The sequence below is a fragment of the Eschrichtius robustus genome, chromosome 4, assembly GCF_028021215.1.
Source record: "Eschrichtius robustus isolate mEscRob2 chromosome 4, mEscRob2.pri, whole genome shotgun sequence".
Taxonomy (NCBI): Eukaryota; Metazoa; Chordata; class Mammalia; order Artiodactyla; family Eschrichtiidae; genus Eschrichtius; species Eschrichtius robustus.
Window position 1 is genome coordinate 50,731,031 of NC_090827.1, and position 22,872 is coordinate 50,753,902.

The window sequence follows — 22,872 nt, forward strand, 5'->3', positions numbered from 1 at the left end:
ACTTTGTATTCATGACAGGCTTTTTTTTTCTTGTAGTTTGTGAAATGAAAGTAAATATTTATGAAATCACCTTTTTTCTGCTTTCCTCACAGCCTTGAAATATCAAGGAAGCTTGTTCTTGCTAATGGCTTTTGCTCATTACCCTATACTAGTAAATTCCTGAAGAGCAGAAAGTTTGTTCTGCTCATTACTGTATCCTCAGTGTCTAGAACAGAGACCAGCACAAATGCTCAGTAAACACCTGTTGAATGTTGATTTCTTAAACATGTTCATTCCAGAATGCTAATTGAGCCATTGCTTATAATAGCACAACAGAAATGGGAACAATCTATGTATCCAGCAAAGGGGGAATAATAAATATTTTTTGATGTATCTAAATCTATGAGATGTGCATGATATGTTAAATTTTAAAAAGTAAATTGCCAAAAGAAGTACAGTATAATCATATTTTTTGAAATATTATGAGTATACATAAAAGCAGTCATAGAAAAATGTACTAAAATGTTAAGAGAGCTTAGTATTAAGAGTAGGTTTGGAAGGGAAGAACAAGAAAGATACTTTCACTTCTTATTTTACATAATTTCTTAAAAAAAACCCTTTTATTATTACAAAAGCATGACACATTCATTGTAAAAAGTAAGTGCTGATAAGCAAGACTAAAAAAATTAAAACATCAGATCTTTATCTCTGTATATCTATCTATATCTATCTACATAAGGATGTTTTTTAACCAAAATGAGATCCTTCTATACATATGGCTTTTCTAGTAAATAATACCTTTATTTTCATTTCAGTAAATTTTCTAATACATAGACATATTTCTAAATTAGAACTCATCAAAATTAAACTTTTGTTCTTAGAAAGACATGGTTAAGTAAACAAAAAGGCAAGCTCCATATTGAGAGAAAATATTCACAATAAATACATCTATCTAAAAAAAGACTTCTATCCATAATATATAAAGAATTTGTACAACACATTAATGAGGAGATAATAAGCTCCTTCAAATAAATTAGGAAAATATGTGAACAGTAAACAAAAGAAGATATATGAAAGGCCAGAAAGTTCATAACCAGATACTTAACGTTATTAGTCATCAGAGAAAATCAGATTAAAACCACAACGAAATTCCACTAAGTACCCACTAGAATAGCCAAAATTTTTAAAAACAAACTGACATTACCGAGTGGTAGCAAAGATGTGAAGCAACTGGAACTCTCATATATACTAGTGAGAATATAAAATGGTGCAAATCATTTGGAAAACACTTGCTCAATTTCTCACACAGTTAAAAATACACTTAGCAAATTACTCAGCCATTCCACTCCTAGGTTTCACTCAAGAGAAACCTAAACACACGTCCAAAAGAGAATTGTGCGTGAATAGCACATCACTTCTAGAGGCCAACTTCAAAGCCAGGCTGAGGGAATGGGGAACTTCTCAGCATCCTACTTTTCTACACGGAGTATAAACATCATGGGAATCTCAGATTCTTCAGGTAGGCTATTAGACTCTGTCTAATTAAGCTGATTCTATATTTGATCACTCTCACTCAAATATAGGATCAGTATGTCTAGGCTTAATTTCACAGAGCCTTTTTCCTGTGTACCCTAGTCAAGTTTGGCTCCAACATTTCAGGTTTAGATTTTCTGTGGTTTAGAGAAGAGCAGATTTAGAGTCTGAAGAACTTAGTTGGTCTTTGGCTCAGTGTCTCACACTTTCTTACATACACACATGTATACACAAATAATGTTTGATCACATTGGGCTAATAATTTAATACAAACAAACTCACAGAGCTACTGTGAATATTTCATGAGATGGCACATTGAAAATTGTTTTTCAAAATGGAAAGAGGTCCACCAATATTAGATATTAGTTGCAATCCTCAGGAGTGATAGTGATAGGCTTCACACAAAGGAGATGACACCTGGTCACCTGGTACTACTGCTATAAGAACAAAACAAAGTTAACATAAAGCTAGGACCTTGAAAAGCATAATGTCCGGTAAATAGTCCCTTGTTCTTAGGGCAACCCCAGAACTTTAAAGGTATGAAGTGTTATTGTTGTTTTTCTCTTAGAAATGCTGCCTGTTAGGTGCTGGATCTAATGATGAGCATGGCTGAGTATCTGTTTCCTATATTGTGAAGTCATCCCTGAAAATACCATATCAAGTGGCAGAACTCCAGGGACCAAGTGCATATGAGATGTCTGAGCTCACTCACTGGCTCAGCATAAACACTAGTTCCACTTTGGACCTGGTGGAAGAAACCCAGTCACTGAACTACAAGTCTTCTGGGCTTTGTAGGCTAAAGGAAAAGAGAGAAATAAAGGAGCAAGAAATGAATGGATTTATGTAATTTTGGAACTTTCCACAGGGAGCCTTGAAGACTTAGAGATAATGTTTTATAACACCTTCATTTTATAAGTAAAGTGGGAAAGCTGGGAAAAGGGAAGAAATAATTTCCCCAAGACAAAGCTGACCAATATGTTACTCTTAGAACTTTCCTCCTTATCATAATTTTTTTTTTTTTTTTTTTTTTTGCTGAATTTACACCAGCTAACAACACACCAGAACCATTATCTACAAAGGCCCTTGAGTCTAAATTGTGTTTATAAGTCTTTAGTCCATAGGAATGTAATTTTCTAGTTTTTCAATTTTGTAAATTCAAAATGCCATTTGTCAAGTGTGTTGAAAATGCTGACCATTATATGTTGCCTCTGAGATTTCAGTTCATGTAGACAGGATTTCTGCAGCAGTCGTCATTTCATGTCATTGTCTTCCTGTATATAAATATACAATTTGGATATTTTGTATCTCATATGAACAAACTGACAAATGGGTGACATTTCATTGGTCAGCCCATGTTTTTCTGATTTGGGGTATAGACCTGGACATAGCAGATTTGCCTCACTGCAGAGACAGTGTGGTGAACTGGGAGAAAAGTTATAGAACATAGATGAGGCTACCAGCTCTGCCGTTTACTAACTATGTAATCATGTATAACATACCTAGATTCACTTATTGTGAGATGTCTTCATCTGAAAAACAAACATAATTCTTCTGCAGCATTGAGATACATTAAACTACTAAACCTGCAACTTGAGGGATGGGTGATTGGGTCCTTGGCAGTGTGACCCACCAAATACCACCATATCCTGAACCCTAAGCTCTATGCTGTGAATAAACAGATCATCACTTCCTTAGCCAATGAGGACGCTACGTGTGCCCTAATCTTTGACCTCGTCTGCCCCCTAAACAGGTTTCCTTGCAGTTCCTCCAGCAGGCCAAGTACAGTCTCACATCTGAACCTATCCATCTGCCATTTCCCCTGTTTGGACAGCTCAATACACAGCAACCTCCCTTAGGCTTTGGCTCACAATTTGCCTCAGAGAGGTGTATGTTGATAATCCTACATAAAATAGTACTCTGCTCCACCCACTCTGTGATCTTTTTCTCTGCCTCTGCTATATCTTTCTTTATAGCCCTTGCTGCCTGGCATGCTTTACATTTATCTTATTAAGCATTGTTTATACATACAATATACTGTAATTATATATCTTCTGGTAGCTATAATGTAAGATTATTGAGGACAAAGAGTTTGTCAGTTTGATTCACTGCGATATTCCCAGTTCTCAGAATGGTACTTATCACATAATACAAATGAACAGATATTTGTTAAATGAATGAAAAAATAAGTCAGGCAAATTTTCTGGGGATTCAAAATAATCAGATGATACTTTAATCTTTCTTATTAGATATTTATTGCAGATCAAGTGAAGAATAAAATCTAGATATTGAAGTATTATATTGTTATAAAAATTTACTGGTGGAAGTCTTTGCATGTACTCCGAAAGTTTTAGTAGAAATATGATATCTAGAAATTCCCAACATAGTTCATAAATGGATGTACCCTCAAAATTCCCCCTTTTGTTTCTAGAACCAGCTGGCATCTAAGATCTTTCGAAAGAATGTATGGATTTAGATTGACTTTGGCTGAATTATATTCTAGCCTTTGTAAGCTATGAAATGGTGGTAAAACTATTGTAAATCTTGCTGTGATATCTTATCCTGAAACATAAATAATGAAAATAATGAAATAGTTCTAAAGGTGGTCCTTTGACTGAAAGGTAGCTTTCTATTTAACTATATTTCAGATATCAAACTGTACAAATCTGTTTGCTTATTGCTTTTCCTAATTAAAAGGCCAGAAATCAATTTTTCTGAGACCCACAGCGTGGTAATAAATACAGTATTGGAATCCTGACAAATTATGTTTATGCAAGGTAACAGGGTGGAGTGAAAGTTGGTTAATAGCCACCCTGTGATATGTGAGAATGAACCCATTACCATTAAGTGGTAATTAATTGATTGTTTTATTGTTATTCCAATAGGAAATGTAAAAGTGTTGACTTCAAAGAAGCACTTCCCCAATCCTAATGATGACTTATGCTGTACTGTCTGACTCATTCTACAGGAGAAGCAAAAGGTAAGATATTAAAGTAGTATCTCTCAACAAAAAGCATCATTAATCAAAAATCCTGACCTGTGATGGTGAAATGGGGTTCCCCCATCCTCTTAACTCACAGAGAGCAGGGCAGAGGGTGAAGACAAGTTGCTGTAAGAAGGCAGCTTTGTGATTTTTTGCCTTCTAGCAATGTCAATGACATTCCATAAAAAAAGGAAATAATAACCAGAAATATAAAAAGATCCTACTTTTTTACTTTAAAGAGTGTAATCACCAATAAATCTTTACATATTCTTAGTAGCTAAATAAACCTTTCTAATGACTTTGAAATTTTTGCTGTTTAGAAAAATCGAGTACTAGTGTAACCCTCCCAATATCCACCAGCAGAAAATGTTGTTTTTTTACTTAATTTTTAACTCTATTAATGTAAGTGGGAGCTTTCGATTCACAATTCACAGTTCAGCATTTATTATTTATTTAACTTATAAGGTTGTGCTGCTACTTCTCCCTGAATGAGGTGGATGCTGATGAGAAATACTGCTATGTCTTAAGCGTGTTTAAGCAAAACTTGTATTGAAAGGAGAGGGAATATTAAAAGTAGAGAAAAATCCTAAGGAAGCAAATGCAAATATTGTATTTAAGTTTCAAAATATGTACACAGATATACAGTAATGCGTTACATGAATGTATACATTAATGTTTCTATAGTCTGAGAGGAAGACAGACTTGAGTTAGAATGGGACCCTGCCACTGACTAGCCATGTGACTTTAACCAGCTGCTTGATATCTATTGATCTTAGTTTTTTAAATCTTAATGTGCTAAGTTCAATATATATGTAATCTAATAAAATGGAATGTTTTGCTCTGCCTTTAAAGACCACTATCAGTACACACATCCCCTACTCTACCCTGCTCAGGCATAACTTGCACAACACTTGCACACACATGTTTGCACACTCGTGTGCATGTGTGTACACTCACATACATATCTTATGTCCATTGTAGGAATGCAAAACAATGTAGAACAATTTTTATCCTGAAAACAACTGAAGTTTACTCTAATTACAGTTGCATATTTTTTAAATCTAATAGCACTGTAATATGTTCCATGTCATATTCAATATTGCACTATTAATTCTACAAAACAAAGCATGTTAAAAAATGTTTCCCCTGAGTATTAACAAAAATCACAAGAAAAATGTTGACTCATGAGAAAGGTTTAGATTTGAATGAACAAACCTTGCATAAAAATGTCTCTCCATGAATATACACAAATTTATACTGGTGAGAAATTATCTTAAAATATAACATTATATATAAAGAATCATTATTTCTTTTCTTATTCTTATTATACACCAATCTCTAAATTCATATTTATCCCATCAGCTGGAATTAATAGTCAAGCATTACTGGTATTCTTTGGTTTAAAATTTTTTTTTTTTAGCCATGTGTTAGCCATTTTAATATAAAATGTGATCAAAAGTCAAAATACAAGAGTTCAAAAAGGCATAGAAAAACCTTTTATCTTCAATTTTATTACAAGTTTTAAATTCTGGGAATAGTTTTTTAAAAAAAAAATGATATGCTAATTTCAGCCCAGGGCTAATTTTTTTTACAACCAAACTAAGAATTACTACAAGGGAACATCAGTGCAACAAACAAGGAAAACTTGCAAACCCAAGTCACAAACTTGCTAACAAAGTTAATAATCATGGTAATGGAGAGCACCAAAGAGCAACTGATGCCTCAGTTAAATTTGAAAGAAACACTGCTTTCTCTAGGGCAGAGAAACATGCAAACAATTCTGCTTCAAGAAATTTGCATAAAAATAGAAAATGCTAGAGCCTTTACCACAAATGAAATTGCAACGCCTTAGTATATTAAATTCAACCCAAGGAGCACCAAATGTTAAATTGGAGCTAAGGTACGACTCAAAACATTTAATTTCCAGCTGTGTAACTAGCAAGAGCACAAGAATTTCAGGTGTGGAAATGAGCCCTAGGCAAGCTCTTGAGAAACATGAATTTGATACAATGTAATCTTAAGACAATGCAGACTGTCCTGTAGAATTCAGATTTTAGGAGGGCACCATAAGGCATCGGGGTCTCTTCTCAAAGTCACTCTTGATATTCTGTCAGCAACAATCACATTTTTACAGTCTCATTGATGACCTTTCACAGATCTCTAGCCTCTACACATATGGCAGCAGAGCCCCCAGTATCGTGGGAACCCCTTTCAGTTTGGCCCTGCTTAACGTGTCAGTTTGTAGAATGACTTTTAAGCCCAGCCGTCGCCTAAATGGTGTGAAAGGGACTACTCTCTGGGCATCTCAACACTTCTCTTCAGCCTGAGCTGTCTCCCAGGCCCCTCTCCTTCACACCTGCCCCCGTGCGTGGTAAGACTCCAGAACTCTGGGATTCTGATCCTGACCCCAGGGAACCTCACCGACACCCACCTTTGGAAGCTCCACTATTCCTCATCTCCAGCTTCCCCTGGTGGGGTTCAAAGGGACAGTTTGGTGCAAAGACTTGTAGAAACAATGATTATTTACAAATTCATATTTTGTAGACCTTTCCTTAATTGAACACCTGTGACTTTTACAGTCGCTCTCCAGACCCTTTCCTGAGGGGTAGTAGAATATGCAGCGACACAGAAGGACCACGTTTTAGTTCTACAGGAAGAAAAAGGATTAACATACATAGTAACTGTGTACGTCGAGTAATTTGTAATCAGAAAATGAAAAGACAAATGCCCCAGAAGCCTGCATTTTATTGACATTGCCACTTTCCCAAAAAGAGAACCTCATAAACAAGTCACTGGATCTGCTTTCAGTGAATTAGGAGGTCCTACATTTGTATTCCTCAGTCTTTGAGAAAAGTATCAGATGAAACTGACTCACCCCTTTTTGTGTAAAATAGTGACTAACTGAACTCACATCTTCACGCCCTCATCCACCTGCTCAATGTCAAACAGTAGTCAGTTCCCTTGAAGGAGCCTTATCCTTCTATTTTGGTATTTCTACCACAAGAATTGAAATTTTCAAGCAGAAAAAAGTTAATTACAAATAAGTGAGTGGCAGCCCAAGTGAAGCCCTTTCACTGTGATTTCCAATGTTCTGTTCAATACACACTGCAGAGATACAAGGAAACCCACCATTTTGTTTCCTAAATTTTATTTTAGAATTCATACAAAATACTCCAGATAACTGAGTTTCGATCCTCATCTTCCTCCTCTTCTTCATCTTGATTAATCTGGAAGTAAGGTAATTTGTAACTTTATTTGCTGTTAGCAACTACACGTAACCAATCACGGAGATTATTCTTCTTCAAATATTTTTTTGTGAGATATTTCAAATACCTTTTGGAAAAAGGCACCTCGGAAGTTACAGTGATCTTGCTTTTGCTTCTTTCAGTTGTTACAACACCTCCTCCGAGATTCCCAGCTTTTCCATTCACTTTGATTCTTTCCTTAAGAAACTGCCCAAAATTGGCAGCATCCATGATTCCATCTTCTACAGGATGGGTAGAGTCAAGAGTAAACTTCAGGACCTGCTTCTTTTTTTTGCCCCCCTTCACCACAAGCTTTTTCACTGGTGCCATTGCCGCCCTTTGGTTTAAATTTGATTATTTTATTAGCTAAGAAATTGCAAGTTATTCAGGGAATGATTAAAAACCACCAACTGCCTTCTGATCTACAATGGATGAGTAAAAAGACTTCAAGTCCAAATTTATGAATCTACTATCAAATTTTTCTTATCACGAGTCCCCTTTGGATCTTCTGTTATTTGCATCTTGAATTTGGATATTAGCTCTGCCACTTACTAGCGATTTAACTTTTCCTTACCTATAAATCACAGATAATAATAGAACATAGAACTAGAATGCAGGTTTCCTGACAAATGGTGCAGTTTTAATTCTGTTCATCTTCTTTTATGTTACGAGACAAACAGAGAAAATAAAAGAGCTATCTGACTAATCTAGCATTTTAATGGCAGTATTAACCTAAATAGAAAATCTTACTGTACCATCAATCTAATCTTCTAAAAACTTAAAGGCGGTCACAAAAATTCTAATAGCAACTTACATATTCGACTCAATAATGACAAATTTATCACATTGTCCATGAGTTGATTTCTTATGGATACTTACAAGAAAAAAGTCTAGTATACTTTTAACCCTATGTATTTTAATTTTTTCATACATTTAAAATTTCTTACTTTGGTACATAATATTCATCCCTTCCACAATTTTCCATTTTTACGTTAGTAATAAGGAAGAAATATGAAAAATTATAAAGGACGAGAACATAAAGGGAAATGAAAGACACCAGAAGCTTTTGAGTCAATTATGGATGAGGAAAAAACTAGAGGTCGTTTATAAATAAATATTTGTTGATTATACAATTTTGAAATATCTTAATGTGAAATGTGGTATTTCTTAATGTGAAATTTTTTATTTTTACTGCTAACTCCAATTGGTCAACAATGAGTATATTTAGCATTATCAAGAGCAGTCAATGGCCACAGAAAACAAATTTATGGTTACCAAAGGGGAAAGAAGGGAGAAGGGATAAATTAGCAGATTGGGATTAGCAGATACAAACTACTGCATATAAAATAGATAAACAACAAGGTCCTACTGTTTAGCACAGGGAAATATACTCAATAACTTGTAATAAACCATAATGGAAATAACATGAAAAAGAGTATATATGTATAACAGTCACTTTTCTGTACACCAGAAACTAACACAACATTGTAAATCAACTATACCTCAATTAAAAAAAAAAAAGCAGCCAGTGGCATGACCTGACTAAATTTGGAGTCAGAATCCCATTTACTACCTGTGGGTTTTTGGCTGGGTTATTTGACCTCCCTAAGTCTGTCTTCCATGTGTACATCAGGGGTATTGATACCACCCTACCAACCAGCTGGGAGGACCAAATGAGACAAGTTACACAATACACTTGGCACAGACACTCGCTCAATCAACATGAGCTCCCTTCCTCTTCCCCTGATGCCAGCTGGCTGGCAGACCACATTAAACAAAAAAGGAAGCTATGTTCTCCTTTTTCCAGACAGCTGGTAATCCAGACATCACAGGCCTTTTACAAACAATGTTGACTTATTTTTGCCACAGCTGATGTGTATATAACGTGCCTTGCCAGTTCTCCTCATGGGTTGAATTCATGACCGTGGAATAATTGACTTGTTTTTCTTTATTGCTTCTCATTTTATGGGACCCAATTGAGGTGAAGTGGCAGTTTCATTATGTTTTGTACATTTCAAAGACCAGGAGGACTTCGTTTATTGTCTTGTAATAACCACAACAAAAATGTTTTACATTGTTTACCATAGCTTTTGATGTATCTAATGTTAATCCTTCCCATCTGTGGATGCAGCCAGTGAGAAAAACAGGTTAAGTAACTTGCCTAGCGTCACCTGGGTAACAGGGACAGAGTCAGGATTTGAATTGAGAGGTCCTGACTCCAGAGCCTATGCTCTAAACTCATAGAAATTAAAGAGAGCTTAAAGCACACATAGAGTGAAGACAGGCCTTAAACTCCCATCTATTTTCCACTGCACTTAACTGTGGGGTCAGGGTTGGGGGACAGAACACATCACAGAATACCTGAATGATGTTAATTATGCATTTATTGCAAAAGAGAAACTCTGAAATTCCTCTTGAGGGGCACATATGCATCTCCTCTTAATCACTCAAGTACAGTACCTATGGGACATACGTTCAACAGGTAACACATTTTTTATTATACCTAAAATATTCAGTAGTTTCAGAGACATATTCCTGCTCTCTCTGGTCTCTTTTACCTATGGGGAAAGGGCCACATAAACAGGCTTGGTGTAAATGCTTAGAATAGTGCTTGGTACACAGTGAGAGTATATGTTATTATTATTATTTACAATCCAGAGGCTGCATAGCATAGTGTTTTGGGAGCCAGACTGCCTGAGTTCTGATTCCAAATGCACTCTTTACTAGCCAAGACCTTGGAGAAGTCATTATTTAACCTCTTTAGTTTCCTCATCTATGACATGAGAATAATAGAACTTATCTTATTGGGTAACAATAAGAATTACCTGGAAAAGTTTCTGGCTTATATAAGCCCCATACAGGTATTACATTTTACTACTGTTATCATCATTAATTGTATTTTACTATAGCAATAGTTTTATTTGTTCATTTTTGTTTGTTTTTATTAGAATTGTTTTCTTCAAATGAAACTGGACACAAAAGTCCAGTATACATACAGCAGATTTTATATTGTATGGCAATGTACATAAAGCCAACATTGGTTAAATGGTGTTGAGAATTTCTTCCTCTGGCCTCACCCTAGCACACCTATCTATAAAACACATTCAGGGAACATATTTCATTCAGCAGTGTTAAACAGGCCTAGGCACCAGCAAGATGCTCCTTGGCAGGCTATAAAATTGAATTGAGCAGGGTTGATTAAGCAAGAACTTAAGAGCTCCTGGCCTCTTTGGTCGCAAGGCCAATTGAGTTTGGACCCAGACTCTGCTATTTGATAGTTGGGGAAGTAATTCAATCCCTGTAACACTCAGTTGTTTCCTTTGCTGTGAGATGGAAATGACACTATGACCACTTCTTGGGGTTGTATTTGGGTAAATAAAAGTCTAGTGTCATTATTTTTATCATCTCAATGACGCACAAGCCCCAAATTATTGGTGTTCAAAGAATCTAAAGAGAGAAGTCTTCCATCACTACTTTCTCCTTGAAAAACTTGTCTTGAAAAATGTGAAATTACATGAAATGATTGTTAAAGATAAAATAACGTCCTCTACTTTTATACCCATCTGGGAGAAATAGGAAACTTTGTAATGCAGTATATTTGTTTAAAATAGGGTGCATCAGTAGTTGAGTTCAGAGTTTAAAAATCTACCCATACTTCCTATTTTAGTAAATAACATAATTTGGATATGTCAAAATTTGTACTGAAAAGCACACAGGCATGCATTTTGAAATCTACAAATTTTAACCAAATTTATACCAATGTTGAAAAACATGTGTACTTATTTCAACAGAGCTTAAAATGATAGTTTTTGAATATTTAAAATTGTTTCCCATTCATATTAACCAAATATCAGTTGTCTTAAAGCTGACATGAAATTAAATAGAAAGTTTTGCAGTACATTTTCTCTCAAGAATATGAAGCAATATGAAGTAAAAAGACTTGTTAGAATGACTGAATTCACTAGGAAAAAGAAGGGAATTGCAAGATCCCTTCCTCCTGTCACATTTGAAAATCATTTTAGTAACATTTTATAAGTTGAAAAGAAAGTTCCTCTCCACACATTTCATACAACTTTCAATCACTACCCTTGAGATATAAACTTGAATTAGAATAGAATAATTAATGAAAGCTATCTTGCCTGACAATTTGACCTGAAAGTCTGCCCAATAAGTAAACAAAATATAAGAATAAAAAGAGACTGAGGAAAAGTATCAGTGTGGCCAATACAAACAAAGAGTTGTGCCAAGTTATATAGCTCCATCCTATTTGATGTTCAGTGACTCGTTTCACACTGTTAAAAAAAAAAAAAAAACCCGCAAAGGATCGGCCCTCTCTCCTAGAAGCTGTATTAATAGAGACTCAACCTAACCCATTTCAAGAGTAAGGATTTATGAGTTGCAGGAGACTACAGTGTACTTTGTTTCTCTTTTTTCAGTTACTAGAAACATCACTTGTGGGAGAAGTTGCCTCTTTTCTCTGGTCTTTGACCACAAATTATCTGCTAAAAATGTGCAAATATGTAGACATTCAAATGAATTGATAGAGACTATCCTTACTTCTACAGCCACAGTGTCAGGAGAATGTTTTCATCAAGAAACACTGTAGGGACTTCCCTGGTGGTGCAGTGGTTAAGAATCTGCCTGCCAATCCAGGGGACATGGGTTTGAGCCCTGGTCTGGGAAGATCCCACATGCCGCGGAGCAACTAAGCCCCTGCGCCACAACTACTGAAGCCTGTGCACCTAGAGCCCGTGCTCCGCAACAAGAGAAGCCACCGCAATGAGAAGCCCTCGTACCACAACGAAGAGTAGCCGCCACTTGCCACAACTAGAGGAAGCCCACGCACAGCAACGAAGACCCAACACAGGCAAAAAAAAAAAAAAAAAAGAAACAATGTAAATTTTTAATAGACAGACTCTACTGAACATACAGGAATATGCTCTACTGAATGAAGACGTTCTACTGAACAATCATTCTAGATCACATTTGAAAACTAGTAACAGGTAAGTCTAAAATGGAGCTTTGGTAAATAAAACAAAACAACATCCTCTGGGATTCGCTATAGATGTTAAGGCAGCTACTTTTTTTTTTTTTTTTTAAATGAGAAACAATGTGTTTTAAATTTATTTATTTATTTGTTTATTGGCTGCATTGGGTCTTTGTTGCTGTGCGTGAGCTCTCTCTAGTTGTGGCGAGCGGGGGCTACTCTTCATTGCGGTGCGTGGGCTTCTCATTGCAGTGGCTTCTCTTGTTGTGGAGCACGGGCTCTAGGCACCTGGGCTTCAGTAGTTGCGGCATGCAGGCTCAGTAGTTGTGGCTCACGGGCTCTAGAGTGCAGGGTCAGTAGTTGTGGCACACGGGTTTAGTCGCTCCGCAGCATGTGGGATCTTCCCGGACCAGGGCTCGAACCTGTGTGCCCTGCATTGGCAGGCAGATTCTTAACCACTGCGCCACCAGGGAAGTCCAAGGTAGCTACTTTAATGTCTTCATTTAGAACATCTTTGTTACATTTGAGAAACCAAATCCAAAGAAAGAAGATACTAAAATCAAATAAGGCACCTAAAATGATCAGCAGTTTCATGTTGGATAAATTGATATATGTTGTCTAATTACATAATTAATGTATCTCTCTGTCTACTTCTACCCTTAATTTATGGGACTTTGTAATATGAATAATCTCCTTTTGATCAAGTGACATGATGGCTTTAAGACTGCTAAGGGCCATTACCAACAAGCTGTGTCTCAATACAAAATCAAATTAATACCTGAACTTTCATTTATAGAGGCTGTATTTCAATAATATTGGTCTATCACAGGTAGGATGTTTATCTCTTAAAAATTTCACACTTTATGGGCTTCTTTTCAATTTGCAAAGCCAAAGTCATAGCCATCAGTTACAATCCTGCTAAATATTCAAAGCCTTGTATACACAACAGTTATGAATGAGAAACAAATCATATGATATATAATACGGGATGAGTCATGGCACCTGTGGAGCAGGACAGGCCAATTGCAATGCTTTGTACACGGGGCCACTCTGTTCATCACACCTTGCATAACTGCTGGGCCCAGTGTCCACTCTGAAGCTTATCTTTCTTCATGGCTTTCAATTATACAAGCTCACTGCTTAAAGTCAAGACTTAAAATGCAATTCAGGAAAAAATGATTCTCATCTCCCTTAAGTAATTCTGAACTTGGCCCTAGTTTTCTTTTTTTAATCAAAGTTTACTTAAGTTTATTCTGTCATGTGGTTTTTGTTTTTTGTTTTGTTCTGTTTTCTCCAGCCAGATACAGGTCACTGAGTTTCTTAAGAAGGGTACTTTATACCTTCTAAGTTAACTCCAGTTAAAATTAGCATTTATTTTGCATCTACTTGGTCAACAGAGTGAAATTATTTTATTCTCAAAAATGTTGGAATTATAATCAGGCAAATGCAGGTTTAATGTTTTATTTGCAGTGATAAAGAAGTTCTATGTGAATATAAACACTGTTATCAGGGATTCAAATTTGAGTAAATAATATTGATAAAAGGTATGGACCACTAGAGAGTCTCTATCCTCTGATATCCAAATTCTAATCAATATAGACACTTTCCTCTTTGAGAAAGGTACTTGGAAGCAAGGACTATGTCAAATAATACTTTTATAAATTGCTGTTTTTCATATTTAAAGACAATCTGTGCAATTATTTCTACTGAGTCTATCCTGTTTCATTATGATTTCCCAGAGCAATGGGAGTAGCTACCATTTTTAGTTCATTGCTATTGTTGTGTTTCCCCTTCCCTCTGGAATTAAGCATGCATCAAACATTTATTAGATGTCATCTAAGGTAATTAGTTGTTCATGAGAACGCCATGGACAATGCCCGTGTTGTGGCAACTGACCTACGCTTTTTATTAGAACTGCATATAGAACAGAACAACAACAATAAATAAAAGTGAGGAACTCAGTTCAGCCAGAGGCAGAAGCAAGGAGAGGAAAAGCAGAAACATCCAAGGTGTATCCTCCTGTGAATAAAGAAGACAACAGGTACACGGAGACATCAGGTAAATGGAGGAGGTGTGGAATTAGTGATGGAGGGAGGGTATGAAAAGCATTCTATTTGGTGTATAGCTGAAAGGAACTGTGCCTAAAATAGATCACTTGAGGAAGGACACAATCCCCCCACTCAAAGAGAAGGCACATCTGCAGTAATAATTGTCTGTGCAATAAAAGAGATTTTAAAAACACATTTTAAAGTAGTTATTTTGGCCCATTAATGAGATATTCAGAATAATTACTTGTCTCTTTTGAGAGGCAGTATCCACAGTGGTTATGCACATGGGATCTGGCATCAGATCTGGAATTCTGACTCTGACACTAATTGACATGGCAACATATTTAACCTCTTTCTGCCTCAATTTCCTTATCTGCACAGTTTTCTCATCTGTAATTTATGACATTGTTGTAAGAATTACAAGTGTTTAAGTATGTAAAGCACTTAGGAAAGTGGCTGGCACATAGTAGCAATACATATTCACCATTCTTTCTTGACATTTTTCAAACCCAATAAAGAATGCTAACAGAAAAGATGATCAAGACAATTAAATGATGCCACTAGCACATTCTCGAAGTATGGTTTTACTACTTAATATATAGATAAAGCTAACAGATTCAAAATACTAACACTTATCTAGGGACCTAAGCCAAATATAAATCTCAAGAGAAGACGGTACAAATGTTATCAAGAGTTGTCAAATTTCCAGTTACAAAGGTTGATCCCCATGTAGGGAAATTTACCAGCAATATTTTCCGCAGCATGGCAGTTTCAATGGAATCAGAATATTGTTCATGTTGCATACTTGCTGACATCCTGGATTTTAGGGAAGCAGATTCCTCCTGAGCATATTTTAATCCTGCAGAAAATCATATTTCACTTAAAGTCCCCAACTCCATGAGAACCGTGCCCTCAGAGTTCCTCTCATGAAGCTGTATTTGTTCCCTTGCTGTTACAAGCATTTGCCTAAGTTGACTCCAGGACAAGTTTAATTATGCCTCTTTTATTTTCAAGTTTTATGTTTCTATTTGTCTTCATGTAACATAGACACAACTTCTGGGTGAATTACATTTTTAGGGGAGCACAAAAACTATGGGACAGAAAAGGCAAAAGTAAGAGAACAAGAGCTCACATGCTTTTAATCACTTAGAAGATGGTGCTATAAACTCAAGTGCCTTTCCCCCTATACTAAGGGACATTTTTTTTCCCCTCAATGGACCTTATTTCAGGATTAAGTTCTATGACTCAGCTAGCTGAGTCAACTTAAATTGTAGACCAGGTTGGCAGAAAAGAAGCAACTTACACAAGCAAAGTTAAGTGTAGGAGAAATAATTTGAATGTTCTCTATATATGATGATCTTCTGAGTTCACTCCCAAGGGATAATCTACAGTAAAGGAAATTAATGATAATTGAAACTTAACTCCTAAAATTATTTCCAGAGATCAATATTCCCTTTATAGATAACTGTGCCATAGCTGTGCTGGAATAATGGCTTATACTTGCTAAGTGCACATATTAATGAGGCTTCTGCGTATAAACACTTTGTTTTTATTCTCCTTCTTGGCATTTGAGAATGGGGCTTTTATTCTATGAGCTAGAATAGCTTTTCTCAAATCTTAATGTATAAATAAAACATCTGGGAATCTAGGTAAATATGCAGATTCTGATTCCATAGGCCTAGGACAGGGCTGGATGATCTGCATTCCTAACCAGCTCTGAGGTGATACTGATGCTGCTGATTCACTGACCACACTTTGAATAGTGTGACGGTAATAAGACAGCCAGTCCTGTACTCTGCATTTTCCTTATCATCACCTTACTTGATCCAACGTTATGGGTTGAATTGTGTCCCCCCGCCAAAAGATACGATGAAGTTCTAACCCCCTGTACCTCACAATGTAAACTTATTTGGAAATAGAAAGGGTCTTTACAGAGATAATTAAGTTAAAGTCAATAGGGTAGGCCATAATCTAATATGACTCGTAATCCTTATAAAAAAGGGAAATTTGGACACAGAGACAAACATTCACAGAAGGAAGATGATGTAAAGACACAGGCAGAAGATGGCTATGTACAAGCTAAGGAGAGAGGCCTGGAACAAATCCATTCCCAGGCCTTCAAAGGGAGCATAGGCCTGCCAACACCTTGATTTTAGACTTCTGGCCTCCAGAATTGTGAGACAGTACATTTCTGTGGTTTAAGCCATCCAGTTTGTCGAATTTTGTTACAGCAGCCTTAGAAAAGAAATACAGATATAGTATTAACAACTCTTCCCTGACACCTCTTCTTTCTCCTCCTCTCTGACATATATGGAACATTTCAGTACACCACTAAACTTAGTACAATGTGAAGAATGTGAGGGCGACATTACACACACAGATAAGGTAACACAAAGGGGTAGGTCATGTTTTCTCAGGTTTGCCTAAGACAAAAGCTTGGATTGGTCCTACAGTCATTGCAGGTGTTAATCATGAAACAGGTTAAATCTACTGTAGATTTAGTTGTTAGTTGTTGTTCTGTTGTTAGTTCCCCTTAGGAATCAACAAACTTGACGCTTAACACTCAAAGGACATATGCCCAGATTTTTGCGAATCTCTATATTCCCAAATCCTTCTATAGCATATAATTTCCCTCAGAAAATGAAAACTTGGAGTGGCCCCTTAATAACCCTATAAACATAGACCTAAAATAAATTATAAAGGCATTAAAACAATTTTACGAATCACTTTTTTGTTGTTGTTGCTGTTGCTTTATAGCACATTTGGTGGACTCATTTTGACATAGATCATCGGTACTGCCAAATTTGAATTTCATAATTTATTCAAAACTGCTTTTGTCTATGAATTCCCATTTATTTCTACCTCTTCACATCCTTTGTGCTTCATTAGAAGCCCTACAAATAGCTTTTCTTTTTGAAGCCATTTTTCTACAATGAAACAAAGCTCTTCTGTTTTTGTTTTTAAATCACACTATGAGAGTTATTAAGTTTCCAATGAATACAAGTAGAAAAAACAACCCACATAGATTTTTAGAAGATGTAGAAAAGAATGAAGTAAACTAATCTCACTCACTAGCTAAATGACGGGTCCATACAAATCAGTCTCACTCCAAACATTCCTCAGCAAAATGACAAATTACTCAAGACCTTTGCTTTCATTTTAAGAGCGTAAAACACAAGCTTCCAAGATCCATGAAAGTCAAGGGTGTGAAGCTCTTCATTATGATACTTAGCCTTTACACTTCTGAATATAGTTCATCCTATTTTTTATACTCTACATGGGGGTGGTACCACTCCCTGGAGGGATGTTTGGAAAAGCGTAGGAGTGTTTGAGTTTTCACAATAAATGGATGGAGTTATTGGCATTTAATGGGCAAGGCATTGGGAAACTAAATAAAGCAAAGCAAGAGATGATAAATCTTTGCCTCTCACCAAATGCCAACAGCTCCTCTATGTTGAAGGTCTCCTCCCATTTTGACATTTCTTTAAGATTAATGGTCTTTCCAGTTTAGGCTCTGGGTTCACCTCTTGACTTCTACCAGAAACCATGCTGACTTCATATGTCTCTCTCTGTCTCTCTGATTTAACAGGTGTGTCATTCCCTTTGTGTGTTCAAAGATGGCTGGTTTCATTTCTCACCCCCTCCACTTTATAGACTGTGATAAAGAACATACCATGTAATTAACATATCTGTTCTTCTTGATTTGTTGTTTTATTTTTTGATCCTTGTAGATAAATCTAGCACAGTGTACTTCAGATAGGACATCCTGGAGCTTCTTTTGTACAGCCATCCATTTCCCTCCACCATTATGGTTATGGTCTCACTCCTTCCTTTTCTTTATTCATTCTTCAAACATAAATAAGCACCTGCTCTAAGATATGGTGTTAAGCCTCATGGAAGGAGGGTACGTACAATGATGATCAGATCTCTCTTCTGGGATAGTCAGATTTACCTTCTTTCCTTTCTCATTATTTTTTTCCTTCTTCTCCCTGATAACTTTTCCTAACTTTGAGCCTTTGCCAGATCTAGAAAAAACTCACTCCTCCACAAAATTGTGACAATTCTATTTGCTAAACTACCTCCCTACACATCTATGTTGATTAGCTTTTTGATTATTTCTTACACTAAAAACAAGTTCACATACATAGTTTGTCATTTTAACCTTAATATTTGTGATTTATGCTAATATTAGAGATTTACAAACTGAAGTTTAAATAACTTTCGCACAAACAACTTGTTCATGGATTTTAAAACAGGTCTAGCTGACCCTAGTGCCTGAGTTCTTAATGAATATAAAATATTCCTGATAATTAAAATCACCTTCCTGTGACTGCCAGTGAACTTTATATGCCCTACTTTTAAATCTTAGCATAGACACAGTTGGCCTTCATTCTCAGTGCCATGATTAAATTCATCACGACTGTTTTAGAAACCTGGTTATACCTTCCAAGTTTCCATTAAAAATAAACCAAAAAAAAGTTTAAAAACTTTTCTGGGTTTCTTAGCTAATACAAATCCACAAAGTAGAAGTTCCAAATATAACTAGGTAGTCCTCTGTTATTTTTCAATGCCTGCAGGCTTTTAAAGTGCTGTGAATGTGCCTTAATCTGTTGCTAGGAACACTGCACACTGCTCCAAACAGCCTGCCAGTCTGAGAAACCTAGCGTGAATGACATAAGTGTTTCTTTCATCCAGGTCAGAGGATGGCGTGCAGCAGTATGGGAGGTGATGGGAGGGGAGGAGTTCAGGATAAAGAAATTAACTAGAGGAAAAGGAAGTGACAAAGAAGAAAGAATCCACAGACCCTAAAGGAAAAGCTTTCCAACTGAAGCTCTCCTGCTCGCCACCAAGCACACATCCCTTGAGAGCTTTTGGAATTGGTTCAGTCTAGTCTGACAACAACTCAGAAGGGCCAGGGCACAGCTGAGAGTGTCTCATTCCCCTGTCACACCAATGGAAATCACAGATCTGAAACCTGCAGATACCAGAGACAGTGAGGCCACTTTGAAACCTCAATCACGTTTCAGATTTGGGAATCAGGAGAGTTAAGAGCAAGAAATCAGTCTATAATTTTTTCCCGATACTTGTCTGGCCCCAGGATAAAATATAAAGCATCAGCTTTAGAATTAAAAAAGAAATTAATGATTTACATTTATACCTTCTTTGCTTTCCTCCATCTCAGAAGCTTTGGTGCCTGAAAAGCATAGAGAACGATGGGGCAGATGGTACAGAGGAAGGATCACTTTTGGCACCTCCCTTCTGCTATAACTGCAGCAATTACCACAAAGCCTAGGCACCTCTCAAGCAGCAGGACGTCATTTCTACCCCTGTTTGTGGCTGCTTAGTGACACGGTGGATGAAGCATCTCCTCTGTTCAAGTCAGTACACCAAAGCTTTCTTCTAGCATGCATGTAGCTTTATATTTTACATCTAAATCTTTGACTCCTCTAGATTTATTTTGGTGTAAAGGATAAACCTTTTTTTTTCCCAAATGGCTATCTAAATGTATCAATACCTGTTGTCCACTCAATCATCCTTCTGCCACTATTTTGAAGTCCCACATTTATTACACAATAAATTCCTGTGGGAAGTTCCAGTAACTGGAATGGGGAAACTAAACATGGACAGTAAGAAAATTCCATTTCCACTGAAAAACCATATACATGATTTCTCCTTTCCTTAATGTTTAAAAATGAAAAGGAGAAGTATTACAAGGGAAAGATGCCACATTTCTAAGGTGCCGCTTTCCTTGATTACAGGTTATTTTTAGCACATGTTGATCTATTCTAATTTGATAAATTTATTATCCTATTCATCTGCTAAATGTTCTTTGATCCCTCTGTGCATTGCTGCTGACTCAAGGAGTAGGACATTATGAAGGCCAGTTTTGCCAGTTCAGCTGAAACTGAATTGTTACTCAATTTATATATGTTCCTTGCCACATTATGTGTTTGCTTATAAGGGCATGGCTGGTTATGGCTATTTTTAAGTGACAGGAGATTTAGCTTTTGTTTGAGCAAAATAATCAACATATTTTACTCTTCTGAATTTCCTTATTCTGAAAATCATATTGAAAACAGTGTAAAAGGCTCTTAGTGAATCCGAAGAAAATTCTGCCAATGAGTTCAGGTGACTTAATCATTTACTTATTCATTTAACAATTATTTATTAACTTTTGTGTGTCAGAAGATGATTTCAACGAAAGGTGGATGGTGAATGTACAAAGTTAAAATTTCTTTAATAATTCTAGTCTAATTAAGGATTCTATCAGAACCCTAATGTGGACACATTTATTGTTAGACTCTAAATCAAATAATATATAGCTGTGTAGGACAAGTAAAATGTACCTAGTTATTCGGTAGAAAGGATTCAATTATTTTCAACCCTTTTGCTGTTTTAAAGTATTGCATTTAAAAAACAAAAACAAATGGAACAAAACCTTTCTGGAGTTTGCTGGCAGAGGTCCTGGAGTTGATGGAGAGGTACATTTCACATCAAGAGATTGTTGTTCATAGTGAACTAACCATGTGAACACCAAATTTGGCAAAATGATACTAAGTAATTTGTCTGTTCCTGTTTGGGTGTGTTAGTTTGTATTAGTCATGCCTTTTCATTTTCTGTATTTCTAATGCTTTGGCATCTGGGCTTTGCTGACCCTGAAGAGACTGCCCCTTCCATGGCTAGCCAATTCCTAGAGACAGAAAAGACTAACCCTGAGCATGCCTTTCTTATGCAAATAAACCAATTCTGAGCCCATACCCCAACCAGATCCTTTATCTGGCTCTCACAAGGCTCTCACGTGCTGGGTCACTATCCATCTGCCCTAAACACCTCAGGGCCAGGTACCCAGACAACAAGAGTCAGTCTCTATGCCCCAGAACCTGCTGAAATTATTCGAACTAGCCAGTCCAAAACTTACGTACCCTACTTTGCCTGTTCTTTCCCAAGGAAACCACAATAAAGCCTCTTGCCCATGTTCCCCCCTTTCTCTCTCTGCCTCCTGACCAACCCAGGTGCTTCTCTATGTGGTCCTTCAAGGCATGATGTGTCCCTCCTTTTGAAACTGAGTAGCAAACTATCTTTTCAATGGCAATCATCTCCTGATCTGTTGTTCCCACTATACCTAAATAATTATAAAACCTACATTTTAAAGCAGGGTTCTTAACTTATAAAGAAAAGGAGATACTTCTTTGTAGCTACAAAATAATTCCTTTTAACACATTGATGTGTTCTGATAAGAGTTAATGGTCAAGTGAAACCCCATGCTATAAGAGGACAGGAGTAAGAGAAGGGAAAGCCTCCAGTGTGTTTTATACTTTATCATAAAAATATTCAAAACAGGTTGATCTTGAAAATATTCTATCAGAAAAGAGCACATAGAAGTCTGTTTCTATTGATTTCGATATGTTGGATTAAATTCTTGAACATTCCCTTAAGATCCAATATGCCTGTAACAGGAAACTTTGCCATAATTGTCTCTTGATGGCTTCTTGGTCATTAGAAATATTTGGAAGTTGTAATTACATTCTCCTGAAGTGATTACTCGAATTACACATTGATGAAAATCGTTTGGCTATTAAAATGTAAAGAGTTTAATTGGCTATTAGTATTTCTTGAAAATTCTTTGTTTTGTGTGATAGAAGATGGCTGTTGGAACTGGATTGACACGGGGATCAGGTTTGAAGCCTGCCCTAGTAAAAATAATTTAAAAGTTTAAAAAACAACTTGTATTGGTTGTAAAAATATATGGACTACAGAGATGCACTTCCTTGGAGGTCTGTCACAATCTGGGCGCAACTTCTAGCAACCAGACTCTACCCGTCCTGTTTCCTTCGAAGACACACTGGATTCAAGAAAAATGAGGCCAGCCTCTTGAGTAGACTTGTAGAAAATGTTTTTCATCTCTGTCTCCAGAGAAGAATTGCCTGCTGCCACCTGCTCCTACTCCAGCTGCCAAATTCTTACAGCCCAGTGGTCCACTAAGGAGCCCAGAGATTGTCTGGACACGCTGTAGCCTCGGAGGGACATCTACCAGAAAAAACAGTCACATCATACAAACTGCCTTCCATGTTTCTTGTCCACAAACCATCCAGGCCTACT

The 22,872-nt window shown here is 36.6% G+C and overlaps 1 protein-coding gene and 1 pseudogene across 5 annotated transcripts in view; both read right to left on the bottom strand.

Moving 5' to 3' along the window:
* The window catches only part of ARHGAP24 (Rho GTPase activating protein 24), a 514,100-nt gene that overhangs the window by 139,023 nt on the left and 352,205 nt on the right, over positions 1-22,872 (bottom strand). The window lies entirely within an intron of this gene.
* On the bottom strand, positions 7,702-8,067 carry LOC137764068 (large ribosomal subunit protein eL22 pseudogene; annotated as a pseudogene).